We start from the raw sequence: 27,355 nt of genomic DNA on the forward strand, positions 1-27,355 counted from the left end.
CTGGAGTCTGAAGGAAATTAGAAAATCACAGAATGTCAGGGCTAGAAGCGGCCTGGGGGGTGATCTAATCCAGGCCTTCTTTTTGCAGAAGAGGAAATTAAGGCCCACAGAGGGAGGTGACCTGAGGTTACGAAGGCAGCTGGTATGACCTGAGCTTCTTGCCCTCCTGGCCATGTGCCCTTCTGCCCTCCCTCCCTCCCTCCCTTCCCTCTCTCAATCTCTCTCTCTCACATACACACACACACACACACAGTTTTTCTCCCCACCTTAAGTTAGTATGAACTTTGAGTCCCTTGACAAAAATACCCCTGACCTAGGCCTGACCCCAACCCTAGTCCTGCCCTGGGCCCTCACAGCACCTGCCGTGCACCCAATGATTTCCCTGCCAATCAGGGTGGGTGCTGGGAGTGTGACTGATGGGAGCGACCCTGGGTGAGACTTAAGACAGATGGTGCTTGCTAGTGCTTTACAAGTGGTTTAAGCGGGATGCTGGGTGGCTCAGTCGGTTAAGCGTCTGCCTTCGGCTCAGGTCATGATCCCGGGGTCCTGGGATCGAGCCCCGCATCGGGCTCCTTGCTCAGCGGGAAGCCTGCTTCTCCCTCTCCCTCTGCCTGCCATTCCCCCTGCTTGTGCTCTCTCTCTATGATAAATAAATTTTAAAAATCTTAAAAAAAACAAACAAACAAGTGGTTTAAGCATAAAGTACCCAGAGAGCCTTTCAGGGCATTTCCTATTTCTCCAGGCGAAGGCTCTGGGAGCCCAGTGGTATTAGTCAGTGACCAGGCTGAGACCTTCGAGGGAAAGAATTCATCTGCAAGGGTTGTATGGGCCGAATCATGTCCCTCTCAACCCGGATGTTGGAGCCCTAACCCCCAGTGTGACTGTATTTGGAGATGGGACCCATAATTAAGGAAATTAAGGTTCAATGAGTTCACGAGGGTAGGGCCCTGCTATGGTGGGGCCGGTGTGCTTCTGAGAGGAGATCCCAGACAGCTGGCCACAGCTCTCTCTCTGCCGTGTGAGCACACGGCAAGGCAGCATGTACAAGCCAGGAGGAGGGCCCTGACCAGAACCCAACCGTGACCTTGGACTTCCAGCCTCCAGAACAGCATTCGAAAATAAAGTTCTGTGAAGCCACCCAGTCCAAGCAGATAAGATCGAAGGGGACTGGGCCCCTGGATGTCCAGAGAGACTGCCCCATCCATGCCTTCCCCCGGCCCCCAGGGCGCATGGAAGAGCCCCGCCCCCTGCTGACATCGGCGCCCCGGCACAACGAGCAGAACGGGCGGCCTGATCCATCTCCAGGCTCTGGGGTCCGAGGGCCAAGCGGACAGGTGACGGAGGACAAGGGAGGGCTCAGGGAGGAAGACCAGCTTCTCCGCTCGGGGAGGGCGGCTCCAGTTCCAAGGCCCAAAAGAACTGTAGCTCCAGGCAAGGTTTTAAGTTCCCTCCTGCTACACCGGGTACAAGGCCTCTCTCCCTCCTGCCCTGGGGCATGGATGCTGGCGCCAATCTAGGCTCTGGCAGGAAGCAGGCTGTATTAGTCAGGCCTCCTCCCGAGAAACAGAACCAATAGGATGTGTATATATATAGAGAGAGAGAGAAATGTATTACAAGGAATTGGCTCGGGTGTTTACTTAGGCTGGTAAGTCCAAAATCTACAATGTGGGTCGGCAGGCGAGGGCCCCAGAAGAGCTGATGATGCAGTTCTGGTCTGAAGCTGTCTGCTGCAGAACCAAAAACAGCCGATGATCTAGACTGCTGGAGACTTCTCTCTTGTTTGGTAAAGGCTCATCTTGTTGTTCTACTCGGGCCTTCAACTGATTGGACACGGCCCGCCCGTGTTAGGGAGCACAATCTACTTCATTCAAAGTCCACCAATTTAACTGTTAGTCTCATCCAGAAATACGCTGACAGAAACACCCAGAATATCTGACCTCATATCTGGGTACCCCGTGGCCCAGCCAAGTTGACACCTCTGATTCACCACCACACAGGCCTTGCTCCCACAGCTCTGAGAGACACAGGCTTCTCCCTCCTCTCCCTGGAGGGCCCAACTCTCCCAGCCAGGAGCCTAGGGAAGCCTCTCTTTCCTCTCTGCTTCTCCCGGTGCCTCACCCCTGCACTGGCTTTCGAAAAGCTCCCTCAGGGCACAGGGAATTTCTTCAACTGCCTTAAGTTTCTCGAAGCAAACTCCCAGCCAAGATTCTCAGAAGCCATGAGGTAGTGAAGGGGAAGGAAGGGGAAGGAGGGAAACTCTCGGGAAGACACACACACACACACACACACACACACACACACACACACACACTTCAGAACTCCCCCAAATGCTATGCAGCTACACTAGCAAATGTTACTTATTCAAATGCTCTCGCCCTCCATTGGCAGATGCTACTGCGGGATTGTTTCGAGTACTTTCTCATGAGTCTCTGGAGGGGCAGGGTTATTTATCAGGGCTCAGGTGACCTGCTCTGCACCTGGCTGGCTGCCGGACCCGAGCAAGAAATTCTCTAAGCTCCATTTCTTCACTGATAGCCTGGGGAGCACAGTTCCCACCCCTGAAGGCCAGGGTACGAGAAAACCCCACTCGTTGCTCACCGATTTCCCGGACACCCGCTCTGTGCCAGGCACCGCACGGGGATGCAGCAGCGACAGGGTCCACGTGGCCTGCTGTCCTGCACGCAGTGGTCAAGGAGAGAAGACAGGTGGGTAATCCGGCCTAGGGGTGCCAAGCGGGGCTGGGGGGCTGTGTGGGGCTCAGCAGGTGCCAACGGGCTTCTGAGCGACTTGGGGCACGTGTCCAAGACCAGCCAGTGAGGGTATGCTGGGAAAGCCTTTGCTGTGTGGCCGAGGCCTCAGCCAGGCCGTGTTCCGGGGGCGGGGGGAGGGGAGGCAGACACTGGGGTGGCTGGAGCCAGGGCCAGGGGCACCCGACAGCTGAGCCTGGGAAAGGTCAGCCTGGACGTGTGGCTACGGCTGAAGTGGACAAGGCCTCACATGGCAGGCCAAGGCTTGTGACTTTTTCTGGTGGCAGAGGACTTTCTGCGTGACAGGAACACAGCCAGGCTGCAGGAAGCCCAGTTTGGGGGTAGTCAGAAGGAGGGAGAGAAATTCTCCAAGGGAGCGGCCGGATGGCTGAGTGCTTGCGCTCCGAGCGCCAGCCCTACCTCGGTCACACCCATGGGAGCCACCAGCCGGCCCCTCGGGTGACACTTGGAGGGTGGGCTTCCCACCAGCTCCTCCCCGTAAGGCAAACAGCTCCAGCCACGCCCAGAGCGGCAGGGGCCAGCTCCCTTCTTCCACCACTCCCTCTACCCCCACCCGAGCCTCATCTGCCGTTGCCGCGGGCCCCATCCGTCGTCTAGGTGTCCCTGTCCGTGGGCCTGTCTCCTCTTACTGTGATTAAGGCACTGAGTTCCCTTGATTCATCCAGACACAAGTACAAGTAGTTCCGAGTTACACAGCATGGCCGGCCGCCCTGGTTCATGGATTCCCTGGCCTGGGCCTCTCCCGGCAGGCGATGATCCAAAAAGACAAGGGAATTGTCTTCCTTTTATGAAGAATCATGTGGTCCCTTTCGCAACAGGGCAGCAAAACCCACTCAGTAGGAGCCCCTCACCTCCCAACCCTGTGAGCAGACCCCAGAGTCTCCCTCTCCATCTCTGTGGCAGCTCAGGATGCAAAGAATTTTTTAGAGCTGGAAGGGACGCGATACACGGACCTCAGACACAAAAGCACAGGCCCCATTTTTCTGATGAACAAGTTGAGGTCAAGAGAGGACGTGAAGTGCCCGAGGTCACATAGCTGGGGGAAAAGGCAGGTCTCCCCCAGGTATAGCCTTCCTGCTCCCTGCAGAGCCCTGGCCTCCCCCTGCCAGCCACAGACTCCTGGCCTTTGGGTAGATAGGCTTTGGAAAACAGCAGTGCGGGGAACAGCATGGGATTAAGATCTAGCAACTGAAGGGGCGCCTGGGTGGCTCAGTCGGTGAAGCGTCTGCCTTCGGCTCAGGTCATGATCCCAGGGTCCTGGGATCGAGCCCTGCATCAGGCTCCCTACCTAGCAGGGAGTCTGCTTGTCCCTCTCCCTCTGCCCCCCTCCCCTGCTCATGCTCTAATAAAAAAATAAAATCTTAAAAAAAATAATAGTACTGACCTTATAGGGTGTCTTCATACCATGGAACCCAAACAGTAGGGAGAGTGCTCGACGTGGGCTCCCAGATGCCAACAGAGGAGCCTCGCAGACACATGGTTGAGCTAAGAGCCCCAGCAAGACAGCAGGATGACGGGGAGATACAACGTGGACACAGCGGCACACACGGCTGTGTCCTACAAATATAAAGATGTACAGAAATGATGGACACGAAGTTCCCTTTGGTGGTCACCTCTGGAGTAGAGGCAGGAGATGCTCGCAGGAGGGTAGGTACACGGGGTTTGGTCTGTATCAGCAGTGTTTGATCTCATTCGGTGCAAGAAACACAAATCAGTGTATTGCGTTAAAAAAAAAAGGGGGGGGTTTTACTGAGGTAAAATTCCTATCACATAGAAGTCACCATTTGAACCATGCTAAAGTGTATCATTCACATTTTTTTAAATGTAAGCTCTACACCCAATGTGGGGCTCGAACTCATGACCCCCAAGATCAAGAGTCACACGCTCTACTGACTGAGCCCGCCGGGCGCCCCGGATCGTTCACAGGTAAAGAGTACAATTCTACCAGTTTTCCAAAGTGGTTGCACCACTTTTGTGCCCCCCGCAGACGTCGTATGAGAGACCGTCCGCCCTCTCCCTCTGTCCTTCTGCCCCTGGCTTGTTCATCTTTCAGATAGCAGCTGACACACACCTCCCCCCGGGGAAGCCCTTTCCTGGACCCCCAAAGCCAGGACGGGGCCTCCGCCAAAGGCTCGGAGACCTTGCACGGTCACCATGCCCGTCACCGTTCAGAGCTACTGGTTTAGCGTCTTTCTCGGCTAGGCACGCCGCTCTGGGCACTTGAGGGCAGGGGCTGCGTCTTCCTTTAGAGGCAGACGTACTAGCCTACAGCTGGGCCCCCATCACTGAACAAACATTTCTTAAGTACCCACTCTGTGCCAGACACCGGGCACCTGGGCATATGCGGCAGTGAACAAAACAGGACTCCCTGCCCACCTAACGCTGCCATGTATATTTATTGAATAAAATGACTGTTGAATGAATGAACGAATTCAGACCGATGGAAAACCCCACAGAAAAACATCTCAGCCTCCCGGCTCCCTATTCCCCTCCCCACTAGGGGCGCTTGGGAGCAGAGGGAAGTGAAAACGTAAAAGCAAGCACCTGCTCCTGAGAAAAATGCAGGCAAGGGATGCCTGGGTGGCTCAGTCGATTAAGCATCTGCCTTTGGCTTGGATCATGATCCCGGGGTCCTGGGATCCTGGGATCAAGTCCCGCGTCGGGCTCCCTGCTGCTCCCCCTGCTTGATGTGCGCGCGCTCTCTCTCAAATAAATAAAATATTTTTAAAAAATAGAAAATGCAGGTAAGGGGGCCAAGGGCGGGGGCGGTGGTGGGGGGAGGGGTCTGGGAGGTTCCATGCACCACCCAAAGGACCCTAGTGCAAGCGGCTCCACTTGATTAATTTTGCTGGGGAATCTGCCGAGATGGTAGGGGAAAATTCCTGCTCTCTCTGAGGCCCATGCCACAGCTCAGCTTCTCCACAATCATCAACCTACCTCATCCGTCCGGTGCAGACAGAGTGTAATGAAAACAATGGATGCGCAAGCAAAGTTCTTGCGTAATTCAGCATGGGGGGCAGCGAGGAAGCTGGGATTTCTCCCCCAGGCGCCTCACTTTCCGCCCCTCTCCATTCTCATCTCACCCCCCTGGGCAGTGGATCTCAAGGTGTGGTCCAAGTGCAGCAGCTTGTTAGAAATGCAAATTCTCCGGGCGCCTGGGGGCTCAGGTGGTTAGGCGTCTGGCTTTTGGTTTCCGCTGCCGTCATGATCTCGGGGTCATGGGATCGAGCCCCATGTTGGGCTCTGCGCTCAGCGGGGAGTCTGAGATGCTCTCTCTCCCTCTGCCCCTCCCCACCCCCCTCTCTCTCTCAAATAAATAAAATCTTAAAAAAAAGAAAGAAATGCAAATTCTCAGGCCCCATCCCAGAGCTAGGGAATCAGGCGCTCTGGGGGTGGGGCTGGCTGGCTGTGTTTAACAAGCCCTCCAGGGGGTTCTGATACCCGCTAGCGGGCTGCACGAGGAATCATCCGGGGAGCTTTTAAAAGCTGCTGATGGCTGGCATCCCCCACCCTTAGGGAGTCTGAAGTAATTGGTCTGGGAAGAGGCCAGGCGATTCTAACACGCACCCACAGGGCAGGCCTGAGATCCGCTCCCCTGGTTCTGTGATAGGGCAGAGAAAAAGAACTGCTCACCTACCTACAAGGGGTTTGTTTCTGCGCTGACCTGACCTAGCAGGGTATTTCTGGCACTTGAGTGCATCGGAATCCCCTAGAGGCTTGTTAAAGTGGCTGCGTTTCTGATTTAGCAGGTCTAGGGTACACGGAGAATTTGCATTTCTAACCAGTTCCCAGGTAATGCTGCTGGTCTGAAGACCTGAGAACCACTGCCCTAGATGATCCTTAGAACAGCCCTCCGGGGTCAGGAGCATTACCCTCATTTGCCAAATAGGGAAAGTGAGGCACACGGCAGCCAAGTGACTCGCCCAAGGTCACGTAGTCCGTTGTGGAGCTGGATGTGAAACCAGTCTGTCAACCCCAGAGCTCACGGTCCTTCCTGGGTGACCTGTGTTCAGCATGGGACCAGGATTTGTTCTGAGGAAAATCTTGAGCTCTTTCCCCCTGCCAACACCTTCCTCCCAGTCCCCCTCTTCGGGGCCAGCAAGAGGGTGGCAGCTTCAGACGCTTTTCTTTGTGTTGACAAAGACTCCCATCCAAGTACTAACCAGGCCCGACTGACTAGGCCTCAACCTTGGGCTCTGTCCTTGGCCCAGTGGTTCTACCTGCTTAATCCAGTTTCAGCAAGAAGCCTGGTGAGTCAGTCTAGCCCAAAGCGCCCACCCTTGCTATCTGATCAAATTTCTCACCCCCCACCCTCACTATCCCATCACCCTGGCCCCCTTCAGCAAAAATCCCATCAAGTTGGTTTAGCCAGGATCCCCTTTACCCCTGGCATTTCCTCTTGGTCATTCCAGTGACTCCCACCCTACTCCTTGGCCATACATCTTCACCTGTGCAGTTGTATTTGAAAACAAGGCGGTCTCTCTCCCCCAGTGCAAAGCCCCACTGCAGTGGTCCCTACGCACATCAGGAAGGTCCTGAATGAAGTCCGCCGCCATCTTTAACAAGTGCCACCATTTTCTCTTAACAAGTGCTCACCTTCCTCCAAGGTCTCTCCCCCAGCTGCTCGGTGCCTTCTGGGGCCCTGCTTCTTTGGGGCCGCATACCAGCCCGGCTCCCCTCGGCTTCCCTGAAGTCCCCTTCACTTTGCCCCGGCACCCTACCCCCTCACGGACCAGCATCTGCCAACCGCGGTCACCTTTGCACTAAGCACAGTTGGCTCTTGTCTCTTTGGAGCGCTCCTGCCTTCCACATGGGGAGACCTTACCAAAGTTAGCGGACCTCTCAGGATGGAACTTACGGCATTCATGGCAGAACCCGAGATCCCTCAGACAGCCACTCATTTCAAGTTTATCGGACATCTGCGGAGCACATCCCATGCTGGGTGTTGGGGACTGAAGTGTACGGAAGACTTTCACCACTGCCTTTTTTTTTTTTATTTTAACCGAGGAGACAGGGAGACAAATGCTTTAGGAGACCAGGGAGCACAAGCCGGGGATTCGGTCTGGGCTGTTCATTGCTGCCTAGAGCGGAACCAGGCCCATAGGTGCTCAACAAGTATTTGATGAATGAATGAATGAATGAATGGAATGGCGAACCTGCCTGAGAGATTGCCCTTTTCTTTCTCCCCCGGTGTTAGCTGAGCCCAGAATGTTCTAGCCTGTTGATGTGAATGATGTGTCTGTTTGGGGGTGATGTTCTGGTCAACTATGGACACCCAGAGGGCATTTATCCAAAAGTGCCCATTCCAAACCTTCACTGCAGCCTCTGATCTCCCACTGCCCCGGTGTCGGGTTCCCAGAAGGGGCTCGAGAAGTACTCGGGAGTCCCCAAGGAGACAGTGGAAGTCAAACAAATACCACGAGATGGGCAAAGCCACTGAAGGAGAAAGTGGGGGGGAGCTAGAGGAGCGGCCGATGGGTGAGCCGCAGCTGGGGAGACCAAACCGTCTTGGCAGGCCCCAGAGTGTCATGAGTTTAGCACTGAAAGTCCAGAGGCCCAGAAAACCCTGGGTCCCGGGCAACCCTGGACTCGGGTTACCCTAGCTGCTGGGGAAGGGAGAGAGTGGGGTCTGGGCTTCCCAGGAAAGGAGGCCTGGGGAAACCCGAGAGAAAAGAATAAAAGTGCTAAATTCTACAATTACTTGTTTACACGCCTGAGGTCAGGGGCTGGATCTGGTTCAAATCCAGATGGCCCACCAGGGGAGGTGGCCTGTTTAAGGTTTCAGATTCTGCAATCCGCAGACCAGGGTTTCCATCTTCTTCTGAGCCTCCATTTTTCTCAGTTGTAAAATGGACCCAATGACATTACTTTCTTGGGGCGCCTGGGGGGCTCAGTCAGTTAAGCATCTGACTCTTGATCTAGGCCCAGGTCTTGAGCTCAGGGTCCTGAGTTCAGGCCCCGTGTTGGGCTCCACGCTGGGCATGGAGCCTACTTAAAACACAAACAAAAAAAACCCACAGTACTTTCCTCTCAGGTAAAACAAGAGAAATGTAAACTGCTGGGCATATAGGAAATAAAGTGTTAGCATTTTTGCCTGGCCAAGAGTGCGTGCTCAGTAAATATGTGACCCTTGATGGCCCCCTGATGAAGAGAGTGGGGTAGAAGGCTGGGGGCGGGGGCGTGCAGTGATCTTTGTCTCTGGCCCCCAGCCCCCTCTCAGCCCCTGCTCGGGGAGGGGCAAAGAACACAGGTCTTCCCCTGACCTTTATTGATGGCGTTAAGAATATCAGGAGAAGCAGGTGTTAATCCAAGAGGGAGCCAGGTCCATCTATGGAGAGATGAATCTTCCGCCAGCCTGGCTTCTCCCTTCTCTGCCCTCCCCTCCAATGCTCTCGTCCCCAGCCTCCCTCCTCAGTCACAGCCCTACTCCACCGGCTCTAGCACCTACTCTGGCCCACACGCAGGTGGAGAAAAGCCCCCAAGCACGCTGACCGGGCCCACTTTAAGTTAATGACTGAGAACTTCCTCTGCACCCCAAACACTGCCCACTCATCATCCCGTATTTGCCCAGTCCATTCGCCCTTCCGCTTTCCTAGGGGACAATCTCCCACCTCCCGTGATGTCCTCACACCTCCAACATCTCCTCCATCCTCACTCAAGGCTGACGGCCTCACTTCCTAGCTCACCCAGCTGGCTGAAGAGGACTTCTGCAGCCTCCACCACCCCAGCTACCCAGCCACAGCCTCTGCCGTGTCCACGCGGCCACTGGGGACAGACTGTCCCCTGCTCCCACCTCAAGCCAACACCATGCCCTGTCGTCCACACAACGAGGGGGCTTTTCTCTTCTCTCTCCCGTGGCGCTAATCATTCCCTCACAACTACATCGGTCTCACTAGCATACAAACCTTTCTGGTTTCTTCCATCTTAAAGAACTTTCCCGTGAGCTGGCCTCCTCTTGCAGCTACCGCCCCATGTCTCTGCTTCCCGCAGGAGCAAAATATTCAAAAGAGTTGTCTATCTGTGCTGCCTTTTCCTTTTCTCGCTTCTTTCCTTTTCCTTGTGGAATGTAAAGCACCTAGAAGAGTGCCTAAGACAGTAATGCGCTCATATGACTGAGCAATTCAATCCTCGGATACAGACCCAAAGGAATTAAAAGCAAGAACTCAATTAGAGGGGCGTGTGGGTGGCTCAGTCCGTGGAACATCTGACTGTCATGTTCGGCTCAGGTCATCATCTCAGGATCCTGCGATCAAGCCCTGCGTCAGGCTCTGCGCTCAGCACGGAGTCGGCTGCTCTCCCTCTCCCTCTGCCCTCTGCCCAGCTCGCACACGCTCGCTCTCTCTCAAATAAATAAATCTTCAAAAAAAACCCAAAAGAACTCAAATACAGCATGCCAACATTGTCCAACCATGTTCATAGCATTATTGCAATAGCCCAAAGGTGGAAACAACCCAAGAGTCCATCGATGGATGAATGGATAAACAAAGCGAGGTATATCTACACCATGGGATATTATTCAGCCATACAAAGGAAGAAAATTCTGACACATGCTACAACATGGATGAATCTTGAAAACATTATGCTAAGTGAAATAAGGCAGACATAGCAGAACAGATATTGTGTGATTCTAATTCCATGACATATCTAAAACAGGCCAATGCACAGAGACAGAAGGTAAAACACAGGTCACCAGGGGCTGAGGGGAGGGGAATAGAGAGTGCTTGATGGTTACCAAGTTTCTGTTTGGGGTGATGGAAAAGTTTTTTGATGACTTTAGGTGTGATGATGACTTTTTTTTAAAGATTTTATTTATTTATTTGCACACGGGCATGCGCATGCGCACGCGAGAGAGAGAAAGAGAGAGAGAGAGAGAGAGTACAAGTAGATGGAGAGGCAGAGGCAGAGAATCTCAAGCAGACTCCAAGCTGGGCACAGAGCCTGATGCAGGGCTCGATCTCATGACCCTGAGATCATGACCTGAGCCCAAACCAGAAGTCAGACACTTAACCGAATGACCCACCCAGGCGACCCTGTGGTGATGACTTTTTAGATACAATACAAAAGGCAGAATCCATAAAAGAAATAATTGATTAAGTTGGAGTTCATTCCAATTAAAAACTTCTGGTCTGGAAAAGACAATGTAAGGGGTGGGCAGACAAGCCACAGAATGGGAGAAAATGTTTGCAGAAGACTGTTATCGAAAATATACAAAGAACTCTCTAAACTCCACAATAAAAAAACAAAACAACTAGATTGAAAACATGGGCCAAAGATCTTAACAGACACCCCACCAAAGAAGATAAACAGATGGGATTAAGTATATGAAAAGATGCTTTACATCATATGTCATCAGGGAAATGCAAGCAAAAGAATAATGAGATACCACTATGCACCTGTTAGAATGGCCCAAACCTGTAACACTGACAACATCAAATGCTGGCGAGGATGTGGAGCAACAGGAACTCCTATTTATTGCAGCTAGAAATGCAAAATGGTACAGCCTCTTAGGCACAAAGTTTAGCAGTTTCTTTTATAACCCTGAACATATTCTTGGGGCGTCTGGGTGGCTCAGTTGGTTAAACGTCCAACTCTTGGGGGTGGGGGGATGAGTTAGCCCAGTGATGGGTATTAAGGAGGACACGTACTGCATGGAGCACTGGGTGTTATACGCAAACAATGAATCGTGGAAGACTACATCAAAAACTAACGATGTACTATATGGTGATTAACATAACATAATAAAATGAAATTAAAACAAAAAACAAAAAACGTCCAACTCTTGATTTCGGCTCAGGTCACAATCTCAGGGTTGTGGGATCAAGCCCCATGTCAGGGTCCACGCCAAGCATGGGATTCTCTCTCTCTCTCCCTCTGCCCCTTGACTAACCGCCCCCCTGCCGCTCACACACATGCTCTCTCTCTCTCAAAAAAACAATTCAGAAAAAAACAAACAAACACTAAACATACTCTTAAGCCAGGAAACCTGGCCCGTTACAGCCTTTTTATAGTCATCCTCTTAGGCACTACCCAAGTGAAATACTGGGTATAGTTGCAATGACTGAGCAGTGATTGCTTCCAACCTCACAACTTTTTTTTTAATTTTAATTTAAAAAAAAAAAATTTTTATTTATATATTTTGAGAGAAAGAGAGAGCACACACAAGTGGGGGGAGAGAGGGAGTAGGGGTGGGAGGGTCAGAGGGAGAGGGAGAGACAGAATCTTAAGCAGGCTCCATGCCCAGCACAGAGCCCCACACGGGGCTCAATCTTATGACCCTGAGATCATGACCGGAGCTGAAATCAAGAGTCGACAGCTTAACTGACTGAGCCACTGGGCGTCCCCATCCTCATGGCTTTGAGCAGTTCCACACGGGTCTCTGAAAAAGCCACACCAATGACTCTGAAGAAGACATCTTTATTGGTTTGTCTTCCTCAAGTTACGCTGAGAGAGAGATTTTCCCACTGGTCGATTGGACAATGCCACACTGACACCCCTGAACTCTGAGGGTCCTGGCAACAGACCCCACCCTTGACCTAACCCCACAAGCTTAGCAAAGACTAACTCGCAGGGTGAAAAGAAGTGAAATATAGTTACAGACAGAATGGCATTCAGACATCATACTTACTTATCTGTGTGGAGGCAGCTGAGACTATTCTTGATGGATGTTCCCCCTGGTCATTCAGCAGGATTGGCTGTAAAAGTTGAACAGTGTGTGACATTTTGGACAGGGAGAAACCTGGCATGTCTTATGGCTCATCTTTCCTGTAATCTACTTCAGAACATCCTTAGCACACTTTACCAGCTTTATCGTCTGCCCACTTACTGGGGAGCATGGGGAGGACGGCAACAGTGGGATGAGGTTCCTGTCCGTAAATCGTCCATATTCAACTGAGGCAAAAGGTAGACCCATTACCAGACATAAGTGACTTGCAATGCCCATGCCATAAATTAATTGCCTGTTGAAGATCTGAGCAGGTGACAACACAGATCTGAGCATATCAAGTGAGTTTGCAAAGGAGTCTATCATAATCCAAAAGTCCTGTCTCTGGATTGGTCCTGCAAAATTTTTGGTCAAGATTTCACGGCCCTTCCGAGGGAGAAGGAGGTGCATTTGCTGAGTAAACTGCAAATCCTAGTGATTCCCGGCATGCATCAACAATATCGCTGTCATTTCAGTATTAGGTTCTATTCTCACGTTTTCCTGTGAATGGTTCTCTGATATATGTACTGTGGCCAAGGTAACAATTTGACCATCTTTCTGGAATAATTGCACCTTTGGTGAGACTATATTGTGACAGACGTAGTTACCAATTATTGATATATCAAAACGAGTTGACCTTCAGTTTGCACATTCAGCTCTTACTGAAAGCAACTGCAAATACTTGGCTTGATCCTGGCAGAACTCTGTAAAATAAAGAATAGCAACAAAAACCATGGGCATTATTTTAAAAGTCAAAAGCTAGTTCTGTGAAAGATTTTTTAAAAACAGACCTCTGGCAAGCATTATCAAGAATAAAAGAGAGACGATGGGGCGCCTGGCTGGCTCAGTCGTTAGGCGTCTGCCTTCGGCTCAGGTCATGATCCCAGGGTCCTGGGATCGAGCCCCGCATCGGGCTCCCTGCTCCGCGGGGGGCCTGCTTCTCCCTCTCCCACTCCCCCTGCTTGTGTTCCCTCTCTCGCTGTGTCTCTCTCTGTCAAATAAATAAAATCTTTAGAAAAAAAAAGAATAAGAGACGATGTGAATAAATAAAATACAGAAAGATAAGGAAGAAATAAAAACAGACACAAAAGTGATGATTAAAAAGAAGAAAAAGCATTTTTTAAAAAAGATTTTATTTATTTGAGAGAGAGAGAGAGCGCGCGCACAAGTGGGGGCATGGGAAAGGGAGAAGCAGGCTCCCCACCAAGCAGGGAGCTGGATGCAGGGCTCGATCCCAGGACCACGGGATCACAACCTGAGCCGAAGGCAGACACTTAACCAACTGAGCCACCCAGGTGCCCCAAGAAAAAGCATTTTGAGTAACTGCACTAATAAAATTAAAAACAAAAATGAAGTAAGTCCTAGAAATATATAAAATGTCAAAATCTGATCAAGAAGGAGATGACGAATTCCAGGCCACCAAGTCTGAAGAGACTGAAATGGTAGTCAAAGAAATCTAATGGGAGAAGATATTTGCAAATGACACATCCAATAAAGAGTTAGTATCCAAAATACACAAAGAACTCATATAGCTCAACACCCCAAAAAACAAATAATCCAATTAAAAAATGGGCAGAAGACACAAACAGACATTTCTCCAAAGACATCCAGATGGCCAACAGACACATGAAAAGATGTTCATCATCGCTCATCATCAGGGAAATACAAATCAAAACCACAATGAGGTATCACCTCACACCTGTCAGTATGGCTAAAATCAACAACACAAGAAACAACAGGTGTTGGCAAGGATGTGGGAAAAAAAGGAACCCTCTCACACTGTTGGTGGGAATGCAAACTGGTGCAGCCACTCTGGAAAACAGTATGGAGGTTCCTCAAGAAGTTAAAAATAGAGCTACCCTATGATCCAGCAATTACACTACTGGGTATTTACCCAAAGAATACAAGAACACTAATTCAAAGGGATACACGCACCCCTATGTTTATAGCAGCATTATTTACAATAGTCAAACTATGGAAGCAGCCCAAACGTCCATTGATAGATGAATGGATAAAGAAGAAGTGGCATGTAACAAACAAAACAAAAAATAAAATCAAAAACAAGCAAAGAGGAAAAAATAAGAGAAAGAGAGAGACAAAGTAAGAAACAGACTCCTAATTACAGAGAACAAACGGATGGTTACCAGGGGGGAGGAGGATGGGGAGATGGGTGAAACAGATGATGGGGACTGACGAGTGCACTTGTCATGATGAGCACCAAATGATGTTTGGCATTCTTGAATCATTCTATTGTACACCTGAAACTAGTATTACTAGTATTACACCGTATGTTAACTATACTGGAATTAAAATAAAAATTAAAAAATTGTAGTGTAATTATGCAATGGAATACATACAGCAACAAGGAACAAACTAGAACTAGACACAATACAGATAAATCTGATAAACATGAGTGAAAAATGGGAAATACAAGAGAGTACATAAAGTAGGATTCCATTTATATGAAGCACACACACACACACACACAAAAGCAAAATGAAATCTATGATGGGCAGTGAATGGAAAGGGGCAGGAGGAGGGCTTCTGGGGTACGGGCAAGATACTGCTTAGTGTTGTTTTCACTCTTGGAAAGTCATCAAATCATTTATGATTTGAGAACTTTTACACCATACTTAAATAAAAAGTTCAAACAAATTCTAATTGATTTCTTTTTTCAAACTACCTGTGCTCACCTGACAGCCAAGGCTTTGGAGATCACCTGTGTGGAGGGGAGGGAAAATAATGGCAGCCACCTGTGAAAAATTTAAAACTGGGTCCCAATCTGGGACACCTGGCTGGCTCAGTTGGTAGAGCACGTGACTCTTGATCTCGGGGTTCTAAGCCCTACATTGGGTGTAGAGATTACTTAAAAATAAAACCTAAAAAAAAAAACTGGGTCCCATCTAACACTACCTGTGAGTGAGGACCCACTGGATTAAGAACCAACGATATTGTGATTTATAAGAAACATATATTTGGTCATTCATTCAGATGACCAAAACATTTCTCACACGTATTTGGTCTTCCTCCATAGTTTCTGGTTCACAGCTCCTAAAAACCCTTGGAATTTCCTGTAAGGAGAGCCATAAAGGTGTCTTTAGTTATGTTAATGAAGTGACTGTTGGAAAGTCCTTAGGTAACCTAAGGATGGGGGCTGGTTGCCAGGGGAACCAACGCAGATTAGATAGTTGGAACTTTCAGTCCCACCCCCTGATTTCTGGCGAGGGGATGGGGACTGGAGGTTGAGTTCAATCTCCAATGGCCAATGATTTAGGAGGAAGTCATGGGAACGTCCAATCTGTAGCCAGTAGGTCAGAAGCACAGGTGACAGCCTTGGACTTGGAACCGGTGTCTAAAGTTGGGGGGGGTTGGGGGGAGACAGTCTAGTAGGACTGATCCTTTACCCCGTGGGATCTGACGGTGTCTCCCGGTAGATCATGTCATGAGTTGAATTGCAGGACACTGAGCTGGCGGCACAGAGAATTGCTTGGTGTGGGGAAAACCTCCACACATTTGGCGACCGGAAGTGTCAGAAGTGTTCTGTGTGTGTCTAGTAAAAGAGACCCACAGGGAAGAAACACGTAACAGGGAAGAAGTGGGTTTTTCCCTACACGGTCGATAGCTGAGGTCCTTCCTGTTTAGTTGGTGTCAGTGACGTATTTGCTAGAATGGCCCCGGCTCACAGAAACACATGGTTTGGAAAGAGAAAGGAGGAAAGGGTGAAGGATAAGGAACCTTTGATTCCTGGATGGCCCCATGCTCACCCACGGTGTGGAGCAGCTGTGCTGGGGTAAAAAGTTACCAGTAGAATTCAGAGATGGAGCCAAGTCTGGGGAGTTGGTTCACGGGATGCATCAGGAAATGCAAACTGATAACAAGAAGGCAAAATGCCTTGGTCGTTGTGATCTGTAATAGCTCAAGTAAAAGAGAGGGCTGGGGCAGACTTTGAGGCTAGTCCAAACTCAGATTTCGGCGAGTGTGAGCTTCAGCCACTAGCTTCAAAGCTTACCCCCCACCCCGCCCCGAGAAAATGTATGCAAGGACCACTGAAAGTACTTCTTTTTTTTTTTTTTTTATTTGACAGAGAGAGACAGTGAGAGGGGGAACACAAGCAGGGGGAGCGGGAGAGGGAGAAGCAGACTCCCCGCTGAGCAGGGAGCCCGATGTGGGGCTCAATCCCAGGACCCTGGGATCATGACCTGAGCCGAAGGCAGACACTTAACGACTGAGCCACTCAGGCGCCCCCACTGAAAGTACTTCTAAGACCTCTGATCACCAAGAATGTAGCCAGCGTTGGGGGAGGACAAAACCAATGAGGTGAAGTGTGAAAGAGTTGTGTTGATCCTCAGATCAGTATCCTCAGCTTCCTGAGGAAGCCTCACTGAACGGGTTTGGGGGAGTAGCTGATTGGGGGCGGTGTCTCTGGTCTGAATGCCCCTGGGTGGAGGAGCGTGTTTGGGTCGGTGCCTGACCCACAGATCACTATGGAACAATCGCAGGTGGCTGTTATGTGATCCAGACATTTCCCGAGGGAACAGCCAGCCTGATGGGCTGGGTAAGAGCCACGCTAAGGTTTTTTAATCCCCAGAAAGGGAACTGTCCTTAACCCTCAACGAATGCCAAGTGGAACACCACGACAAAGCAGCTGATATGCTTCCTAGGCAAGGCGTGTGGGACTGGCTTTACGACGACCGAGATATTAACTGGCCGAATAGGCCCATGACCAGGTCAGGGTAAATGCTGTGGGGCCCCCTTTCACAGGGGCGCCCCATGTAACCTCTTTGTTGCAAAACCAAAGGCCCGATCTGGCGGCCACATCGAATTTGCAGCCTCAGCTGCCCCTCAGGGGTCTTACTGATGCTAATAGAAACCTCAGGTTAATTAACAAGCCAATGGGGAGAGGCCGGGAACAGTCCAGAGAGGCTTCCCAACAAGGTGGAAAGTTTTAAACAGTTATTAAGAAATAAGGTGAATAAAGCGAATACTGATAGGAGCGAAACAAAGAGGAAACAGGAAGGAAAGAGTCACGGGACTCGTCCCAGCAGGTGGAAATCTTTAGACGGTTATTAAGAAATGGGTGAACTGGGGGGCGCCTGGGTGGCTCAGTCGTTAAGTGTCTGCCTTCAGCTCAGGTCATGATCCCAGAGTCCTGGAATCAAGCCCCGCATCGGGCTCCCTGCTCAGCGGGAGGCCTGCTTCTCCCTCTCCCGCTCCCCCTGCTTGTGTTCCCTCTCTCACTGTGACTTTCTCTGTCAAATAAATAAATAAAATCTTTAAAAAAAAAGAAAAGAAAAGAAATGGGTGAACTGGGTGTTGTTTTTTTTAAGGATAGATAGATATAGTAAATAAACTTAGTATAAATAAAGCAAAGTTTTTAATACAGCACTACTTAAGGCTGGTCAGGCCAAAAGGACCCCTGCAGGTCCCCCAACATTAAAGGGCCCAAACAAGTCCACTCTACCTACTGCAACTTGGAGAAATTTAAAAAGCTGGGAGGTAGAGCTTACAATGAGAGACCTGAACTAAGAAACTTAATGAGATACGTAATATAATATCCATAAATTTAAAATATATCAATGGGAGGATAAACACATTGGGGTATATTCATACAACAGTCCTCAGCGATAAAAAGGAAAAAACCTGATACATGCAATAACATGCATGAATCTCAGAAATGTTAGACTGAACAAAGCCAGACACAAGACAGTATGCCCTATGATTTTATGTCTATGAAATTCCAGAATAGGCAAAACTTAATACCTAGTTGGAAAAAGCAGATTCGTGTCGCTTAGGGAGGGGGCTGACTGCAAATGGGTACGAGGGAATCTTTCACGGTGATGGAAGTGATCAATATGTCGATTATGGTGTGGTTACATGGGTATATACATTTGTCAAAACTCAGCGAAATGTACGCTTAAAATAGGAACTTTTCTTGTTATAGGAACATTTTTGCATGTAAATTAAACCTCAACAGTTGATTTTAAAAGTTAAAGAAACAGAGGGCGCCTGGCTGGTTCAGTTGGTGGAGAACCAGACTCTTGATCTCCGGGTTGTGAGTTTGAGTTCCACATGGGGTGTAAAGTGATGTGGGAAACAAAGGCAGAAGAAAAATTATTAAATCTCCTTACTACCTACAGCCCACTGACAAGTCCTTGAGACAGGTTTTGTATGTGACATTCCTCTAGGGACTCAACTGCCTCGATGTTAATACTTTGCTAAGGGCAAAGGCAATCTTAGCCCGACCCCCAGGATCCTGTTTAAGTCTACTTTAACATATAAAAATTCCTTTAGAAATTTCCTTTATCTCTAAACCCCCGAAGATACGTGTTGGCAATCATCCCCCATGCATATGGCCCACTGATATACATCTGAAGGGTCTCAAGACTTAAGGTTTTATTAGACCATAATAAATGACCTTTTCCCAACAATTGCTAGCCCCCTCAAGGTCCTGGAAACCTTGCTTCCAAAATTCCTTAGAGACTTACGCTATCTCTAACCCCCTCCCAACTTGAAAGTACATAATGGGCCACTCCTCAAGACCCCGGTGCCGCTCTTTCTGCCCACAGGTCCTGTCCCCGTGCTTTCATAAAATCACCTTTTTGCACCAAAGACATCTCAAGAATTCTTTCTTGGCCGTCGGCTTTGAACCCTAATGTCTTTCCTACATCATAAAGCTTACTTAAAAACTTTAGGGGTGTCTGGGTGGCTCAGTCGGTTAAGTGTCTGACTTAGGCTCAGGTCATGATCTCAGGGTCCTGGGATCGAGCCCTGCATTGGGCTCTGTGCTCATCGGGGAGTCTGCTTCTGCTTCTCCCTCTGCCTCTCCCCCTGCTCCTGCTCTCTCTCTCTCAAATAAATAAAATCTTTAAAAAAAAATAAGTCTTTTAAAAAATAATAAAAGAAACATATACAAACATAAGGCAATATACATTCTCTAAGAGAAAATACGAATTAAATATACACATTAAACTGAAAAGAAGGGGAGCCTGGGTGGCTCAATTGGTTGGGCGGCTGCCTTCAGCTCAGGTCATGATCCCAGAGTCCTGGGATCAAGTCCCGCGTTGGGCTCCCTGCTCTGCGGAGAGCCTGCTTCTCCCTCTCCCTCTGCCTGCCGCTCTGCCTACTTGTGCTCTATCCTGCTCTGTCAAATAAATAAATAAAAATCTTTAAAAAAAAAAATTAAAAAATAAACTGAAAATAGTAAGTGACCATAGAGAGGGGTAAATAATGGGTCTGGGGTATGCAAATTAAAGAGAAAAGAGGTGCCTGGGTCGCTCAGTCAGTTAAGCGTCTGCCTTCAGCTCAGGTCATGATCCTGGGGTCCTGGGATTGAGCCCTTTGTGGAGCTCCCCGCTCAGCGGCGAGTCTGCTTCTCCTTCCGCCCCTCCCCCTGCTCATGTGCTCGCTCTCTTTCTCAAATAAATAAAATCTTTAAAAAAAAAAAGGAATAAATAAATTAAAAACAATAGTACCATAAACACTTGCTCCAGTCCCTCTGAATAAGTTACAACAAGGGTTCACTATCTTCAACTAACCAACATAATGTGAAAAGCTGCACGCTCTGGGGCCACCACTGTCACTGCTACCACCACCAACTTCACCTCCACCACCACTACCATCACCTCCATCATCATCACCTCCATCTCCATCATCTCCACCCCCATCACCATCATCATCACCCCATCACCATCATCATCACCCCCATCACCATCACCACCACTTCCATCACCATCATCACCTCCATCATCACCACCTCCATCACCACCACCACCTCCAACATCACCACCTCCATCATCACCACCACCATCACTTCCATCATTACTTCCATCACCTCCATCATCACCACCATCCCCTCTATCACTACCATACCTTCCATCACCACCATCGCTATTACCAGCAGCACTATTTCATATTGAATGACAACTATGTGCTAGACACTGTGCTAGACATTTACATGTATTATCTTCAATTCTTAAAACAACCCCAACAGGTAGATAGTGTAATTTTCATTTTGATATGGGAAAATTGCTAATCAGAGAGATTATCTAGTCACCCTAGAACACTGCTGGTAAAGTTTCAGGTTCCTACCTGGCTGGCCATAAAGCCTATGCTCCTTTAACCTCTGCCCCCTGCCCTGCCATCAGTGTCTGGCCCCAGCCTGGTAGACTTGAAAATTGTGATGTCTCAAGAGGATCATGAACCTGCCCTCCAACCCCACGAATCTTCCAGATGGCCACAGGCATTGCCAGGCCACAGCTGGAACAATGGGGCTGGTTCTGCAAAGGTGAAGTGGGAGCTCCACCTGCCCTGAGCTCCCACCAGTAAGGTCTCCTGCCTTTGACCCCAAATCTGCTCCTTTAATTGCTGTTCCACCTGGAGCTGGGGGATCACTAACAGCGCCTAGCCTTGGGTCACTCTGCATGCCCAGAGTTCAAGTTTATCAAGAGGTTCTGGCAGGTCAACCCGCATGCGTTGCCAAACCTATGCAGCTCTTGAACATCAAAGCCCTCTCTGTGCTCCTGACCTTGTCTCTGATGTTTGCATTTCTGAACAAGGCGCAAGCCCTCTGACTCCAAGCCTTGTGTCCTCCACCTTACCCAACAGCTACTTCCCTGTAATGGGGAATGCAATTTCAGGGACACAGACTGACACTGTACAGTAGAAAGGGCACAGGCCTTGAAGCCAGAGGTGAGATTAACTTCTGGCTGGCTAGCCTTGGGCAAGTTTAAGAGGAAAATGAGATCAGCCACCAATGGAAAAAGGAAATGAAAGCCATGAGCAAACATCATTTGGGGGACCTATTTAGAAGAGGGGAAAAAATGCCGTTGCCATTATGTGAACTTAAACATAACCAGCTCCTTGGGGGTCTGAGAAGAATGTGCTGGCAGAAGGGTTTTACTCTGCAATAAAAGGGGAGCTCAGAGAGACCACACATGGCTTGGAACCAGCACTGCTCGGAGAAGCAAACCCCCTGACCTCCAAAACACATGGGCTTGTCCAGGGAGGTAGATGGGAATGGGTAATTCCAGCACAGAACCTAAAACTACCTCACCCTCCCATCTTGACTGATCCACACTCACCAAGTGAAACTCTGCCCTGTTTGGCTTCCCTTCTCGCTTTGCCTGGAAGTAGGTTGCCAGATTTTGCAAATAAAATACAAGTACTTATACTAAAATAATATTGTTGATCTGAGATGCAGATTGAATTGGGCGTCCTGTATTTTATTTGGAGACTCAACCTACACGGGAGGTTTGCGGACAATCGAGTGCCCAGCCCAAGCTGGTGGACCCCCATCCGCACTCTTGGTGCGCACTGCAGTCGCCTCTTTATCCTTTGTCTCCAAGCTGCGAGCTTCTTCAGAGCGAGGACTGTGGCTGGTCCTCCACCAAACCCTGGCGCAGTTTCTGGCTGACTCAATTAGTAGAGCTCACGACTCTTGATCTCGGGGTCATGAGTTCGAGCCCTACGTTGGGCATGGAGCCTCCTTTAAAAATCATAAACAAATAAATAGCATTTAAAAAACCTCGAACCTATTATGACGTCTGCATTTTATTTTTGAAATACTTGTACCTGAGCGTTGTGATTGTTATGTCAGTGTTTGCTAATGCTTCAATCCCAGGGGCAGCCTTTCGCCCCTCATCAAAGTCCCCTCTCCAGCTCCGCAGCCAGCTTGGCCTCAGAAAGGCCGCATCCAAATGCAAGATCACAAGGGTTTCATCAATACCTGAGGTTCTGCTAATTAGCAAAATGAAAGTCAGAAATGGGTTTTCAGGGATGAAATTGGTGGCTTGTTCATTAGCATGATGAAAGTCAGAAATAGGCTCTTGGTGAAATGCAAGGTATTCAGGACCTACGGATTTGCTTAAGTATGTTCGAGATGCTCTCTACCTGCACTTGAAGAGGCGATCGGATGCGAGCAAGGCCTCCAGCCCGCACCTCCCAAGTGGCACCTGAGGTTTTGGTCTGACCTTGAGTTTTGGAGGATTTCTGGTTCCCCGATACTTCCAGAATGTTGCATCTGCCTTGAGTGGCCCTCTTACGCAAGCAGTAGGCTGAGAGCTGGGACTTCCTCGAGCCTAGAGAACAGGTTGCAGGGACTTTTTCTGTGTCTGGTTCCTAATGAATGCATGTTTGATAAACATCTCTGCGTGTGACAGAATTTGGTCAGAGACTTGCTCTTGTGTGAACTGGTAGTGAGGTTGCGGGGAAAGGGGTCAGCTCACCCTCACTCACCTCAAACTTCCTTGGAGATGTCAGTTTTTGAGATACTGTGTCTAAACCACGCCCCCCCCCCCCCCCCCCGGTCTTTGTGATGCTGGGGCTGGGGCTTTACAAACCACATTTCTGCTCAGCCAGCAGCTCTCGGTTGGGCTCTGCCCACAGGAGGTGTCAGAGGAAGATTCAAAGTTAGACGAAGAAGTAGGGACTTATTTCTTCCTTCGCGCGGCTGCTGGCTTCCTGCTGGCTTCCTGATCCCGTGAATGGCATCCTCCACGTTTCTTCACAGCATTTCCTTCCTGTAACAGCAACTGAATCTACTGTGCAGTCTTTCTGACTCTCACGGACCCAGCCAGCATCCCTTCCTCGGGGATCTGGGTCCTGCCTCCGTGGGGCCCCCCCACCCCGAGCTCAGCCACCAGCACCATTCGGCAGGTGCCGTTTCCTGGGGCATCTGATTTGCAGCCCCATGTGATTCCCCCCTCTGAGCTTCTAGGTTTTAGTAATTCCATTTCCCCCCTCCTTTGTCCCCCCACCAGTAATAGCTGCTGTCTGAGATTACTACCTCCATGCCGCCTGTGAGCTCCCTTTTTGGTTTTTTGGGTTCTTCAGTGACCATACCTAGCTAACTATCTGGTGAGTATAGCTAGCTGAATACTCTCTATGTTAAATTCTCTCCGTTAAAATAACCGGCGTGGTTTTTGTCTCCTGCCCGAAGACTATATGCTACCTTCCAGAAAGAACTTTAGGGTTATGCATGACTGGCCTGGCTTAGGTCAGCACTCAGTAAATATGCATGGAATAAATAACGGAATAAAGGACTGGATTTCTCACTGTAAATTAATCATGACTTTCCAGGTTTTTTAGACCAATCTCATGTGATTTTAATTACCGTGAGTCAGTCCCCAGAGCCCTCTTGCTTCAGAAGGAGAGTTAACAGTCAGATCTAAAAAAAACAAAACAAACAAAAAAACAACAACAAAAGATTTTAAAAGGTAAGGTATCAAGTGCCCAAGCGAGTGCCACAGCAGGGTGCGTGCACCCACTAGAATCTCTCCTCTGGCTACTTTCCGAGTCAAATCAGCTCTGTCCTGGAGACTTCTCCCCTAACCTGAAAGTCCCCTTCCCTCTGGCTTACACGTCCGGCTTCTCTTTGACCTCACTCTCTTCCAAGTTCAGAATCATCTGGGCTCTCCCGGAGGAAGCTGAGAAGCACCTTTCTTCCCCAAGCCCCCACCCCACCCACACACGCCAAGTTAGTAACAGCTACCAGTATTTCACATCCTCAGGAGGCACCAGTCATTCAGGGGGATGAGTTGACGGATAATGATGAGGCTGCCAAACTGGCCCCAGGTATGAAACAATCATTCCAGAACCAGCTAAGGCCCTAGTCCCTGTCCTGACCTCTGCCTTGTTCCCAGACAGCTGTTTCCACCTTGGCCCCTGCATTTGCAGTTTATGCCCTTATTGGACAGAACGTTCGATCTTCCATCCCTTGGGCAACGGTGATTCAGGCAGGCTAGGTACGGGGCCTTGTGTGATTGCCGGGGGGACAAAGTTGCGCTGTCGCTGTCCCCATGGAATTCACAGCAAGAGCAAAAACAGAGAGAAGCATGGAAGAGGAGCATCCATCATGCTCAAAGAGGTGAGGAGCTCAAGGAAACCTCCTGTTCTTTACCAAAAATCATTGTTGCCAATGTTGGTGGTGCCTCTTGGCTTCCCCTGGATACCTCTGTACTGTTTTTGAACACCCCCTGGCCTCAGTGAGCTTTTGTTGCCAATAACCAGTACCTGTCTGTTTTTTAGAGGGCCTGTCCTCGGGCTCCTGGAGCCGCTTTCTGGAGGAGATCTGGAAATGGCTGGAAATGAAAAGTGCTGATAGGATATGGGGCGGGGGGAGCACTGGCTGTGGGTGCTACACTTACATCAAGCACGTGACAGTCCTGTGGGCAAGACTGACCCTCAGAAAACAGCCTGGCAAGTAGGAACACGAAGAAGGAGGCCTTAATCTGAGAGGCCTCAAGGAGGTAGCCTCATGCATAAGCTGAGTCTTACAAAGGCAGTGAAGTGTTGACCTAGAAGAAGGGGCCAGGAAAGAGCCCCTGAGGCTTTGACAGCCGGGCCGCTCGCTTCACGAGTTTTCAAGTCATCCAGGGTGGCTGGAGCACAGCCAGCATGTGAATGAAGAGGAATGGTGATGAGGCAGGAGAAAAAGTGGTGCTAGATCACACAGAGCCTGAAGGAGGCTTTCTACTTCCTATGAAAGGACTGGGGAGACTTGCTAGGGTTATACTGCTAGGATCCTAAGCACAGGAATATCATGAATCTGATATACTTTCTAGAGAAATCACTGTGGCCGCAGAGCAGAGAATGGATTCAAGGGGACAGGACTGAGGGCAGGGTCAGGGAGCCCTGGAGAGAAATTATAAATGCTGAACACAGGGAAGTGACCATGGGGAGAGAGAAGGTGACAGAATCAAGAGATGAAGCATGGGCAGGCCTAGTGGCTAACAGGATGGGGAGCCCTAGGCAGGCATCTATGCCAGCCCTTCTCATCCAGACTTTTAATCATACCTCTCAACTCTCTATCAGGCTTGGAAGGACTGTTCATCTGCAGCCAGGCTATGACAAGATCTCTGTAGTTTCTATACAGCAAGATCACAACCATAAACCATGAGTGGGGAATGGAGATGCGAGTACCAGGCCTGTGTTATTATCCTGAGAGAATTTCATGCCCCAAGTTGTGATTTAGATCAAATTTCTTTTTTTAGATTTTATTTATTTACTTGAGAGAGAGAGAGCAGAGTGAGCAAGAGAGAACGCACACATGAGCAGGGGTGAGGGGCAGAGGGAGAGGGACAAGCAGACTTCCCGCTGAGTGGGGAGCCCAATGCTAGGCTCCATCCCAGGACCTGGGATCACGACCTGAGCCAAAGGCAGACGCTCAACCAACTGAGCCACCCAGGCGCCCCTTAAATCAAATTTCATTGAGAAGATTCACCACAACATATTTGCCAAGGCACTCAAAATGTTAGATTACTGGGGCGCCTGGGTGGCTCAGTTGGTTGAGGGTCTGCCTTCCGCTTAGGTCATGATCCCGGGGTCCTGGGATTGAGCCCCGCATCCGGCTCCGAGCAGGGAGCCTGCTTCTCCCTCTGTTCCTCCCCCCTGCTCATGCTCTCTTTCACTCACTCTCTCTTGCACGTGCATGCAAAAATAAATAAATAAATAAAATCTTTAAAAAAATATTATGAGCATGTTAAAGGCAGTCTTTCCAACTGGAGCGCCCTGTATCATTAAAAAAACAAAAAAAAAACAAAAAAACCTTAGTTTTATTGAGGTATAACTAGTATACTTGTTTCAGGTGTACAGCATGATTCAATATTTGTATATATTGAGAAACGATCACCACAGTAAGTCTCATTAACATCCATCACCACACATAATTACAATTTTTTTCTTGTGATGGGAACTTTTAAGAGATAACTTTTTTTTTTTTGAGGATTTTTATTTATATATTTGTCAGAGAGAGAGAGAAGAGAGAGCGAGCACAAGCAGAGGGAGTGGCAGGCAGAGGGAGAAACAGGCTCCCCACAGAGCAAGGAGCCCGATGCGGGGCTCCATCCCAGGACCCTGAGATAATGACCTGAGCCGAAGGCAGACGCTTAATCGACTGAGCCACCCAGGTGCCCCCAAAGAGTTACTCTCTTAACAACTTCCAAATATATAACTCAGTATTATTTGTACATTATATCCCCAGGACTAATTCATTTTATAACTGGATTTGCCCCCTTTGACTCCCTTCACCCATTTTACACACACACACCCATTCCCTACCTCTGTCAACCACCTATCTGTTGTATGCATCTATGAAATTGTTGGGGTTTTTTGTTTGTTCATTTTAAAGATTTTATTTTTAAGTACTATCTACACCCAACGTGGGGCCTGAACTCACCAGAGTCACATGCTCTTCTGACCAAGCCAGCCAGGCACCCCTGGTTTTTTTGTTTTTGTTTTTAGATTCTATCTACAAGTGAGATCATATGGTATTTGTCTTTCTCTGAGTTAGTTCACTTAGCATCATGCCCTCAAGGTCCATCCATGTTGTTGCAAATGACAAGATTTCATTCTTGTTTATGATCTAATGATACTCTATTGTGTGTGTGTATATACATACATACACATATCTACATCTGTGTCTATATGACATTTTCTTTAACCATTCATCCATCAGTGGACACTTAGGTTGCTTCCGTATCTTGGCTATTGTAAATAATGCTGCGATGAACATGGGGCTGAAGATATCTTTTTGAGTTCATGTTTTCGTTTTCCTTGGATAAATACCCAGAAGTGGAATTGCTGGATCACATGGTAGTTCTAAGTTTAAATTTTGAGGAACCTTCATGCTATTTTCCACAGTGGCTGCACCAGTTTGCGTTCTCACCAACACTGCGTGAGGGTTCCCTCTACTCCAATCCTCATGCCGTATCATTTTTAGATCCTTTTTCTACATTAACTTTTTGATCCAGAAGCCTTGCCTTAAGCACACTGCTTTGGTTGCTGGTGCTCTTATTTTTTTCCTCACAGGTGCCAAAACCACCCTCATCTCATTCAGGTGAGGTAGAAGCAAAGATGGTTGTCCTACAAAGTGTTCCCGTCTCTCCAATTA

The 27,355-nt window shown here is 49.0% G+C and overlaps 1 long non-coding RNA gene across 2 annotated transcripts; it reads right to left on the minus strand.

Moving 5' to 3' along the window:
• Positions 1 to 21,668: 21,668 nt before the first annotated feature.
• Positions 21,669 to 23,878, minus strand: LOC144380414 (uncharacterized). 2 transcript variants are annotated; one of them, XR_013444545.1, is made up of 4 exons: positions 23,579 to 23,878; positions 22,806 to 22,985; positions 22,039 to 22,544; positions 21,669 to 21,952 (listed from the first exon to the last, which is right to left on the minus strand). It is a non-coding gene; the product is annotated as an uncharacterized LOC144380414 (long non-coding RNA). The 2 variants fall into 2 exon arrangements; XR_013444544.1 differs by having other exon boundaries at positions 22,806 to 22,997.
• Between the last annotated feature and the right edge of the window lie 3,477 nt (positions 23,879 to 27,355).

This window comes from Halichoerus grypus, chromosome X (genome assembly GCF_964656455.1).
Source record: "Halichoerus grypus chromosome X, mHalGry1.hap1.1, whole genome shotgun sequence".
Lineage (NCBI taxonomy): Eukaryota > Metazoa > Chordata > Mammalia > Carnivora > Phocidae > Halichoerus > Halichoerus grypus.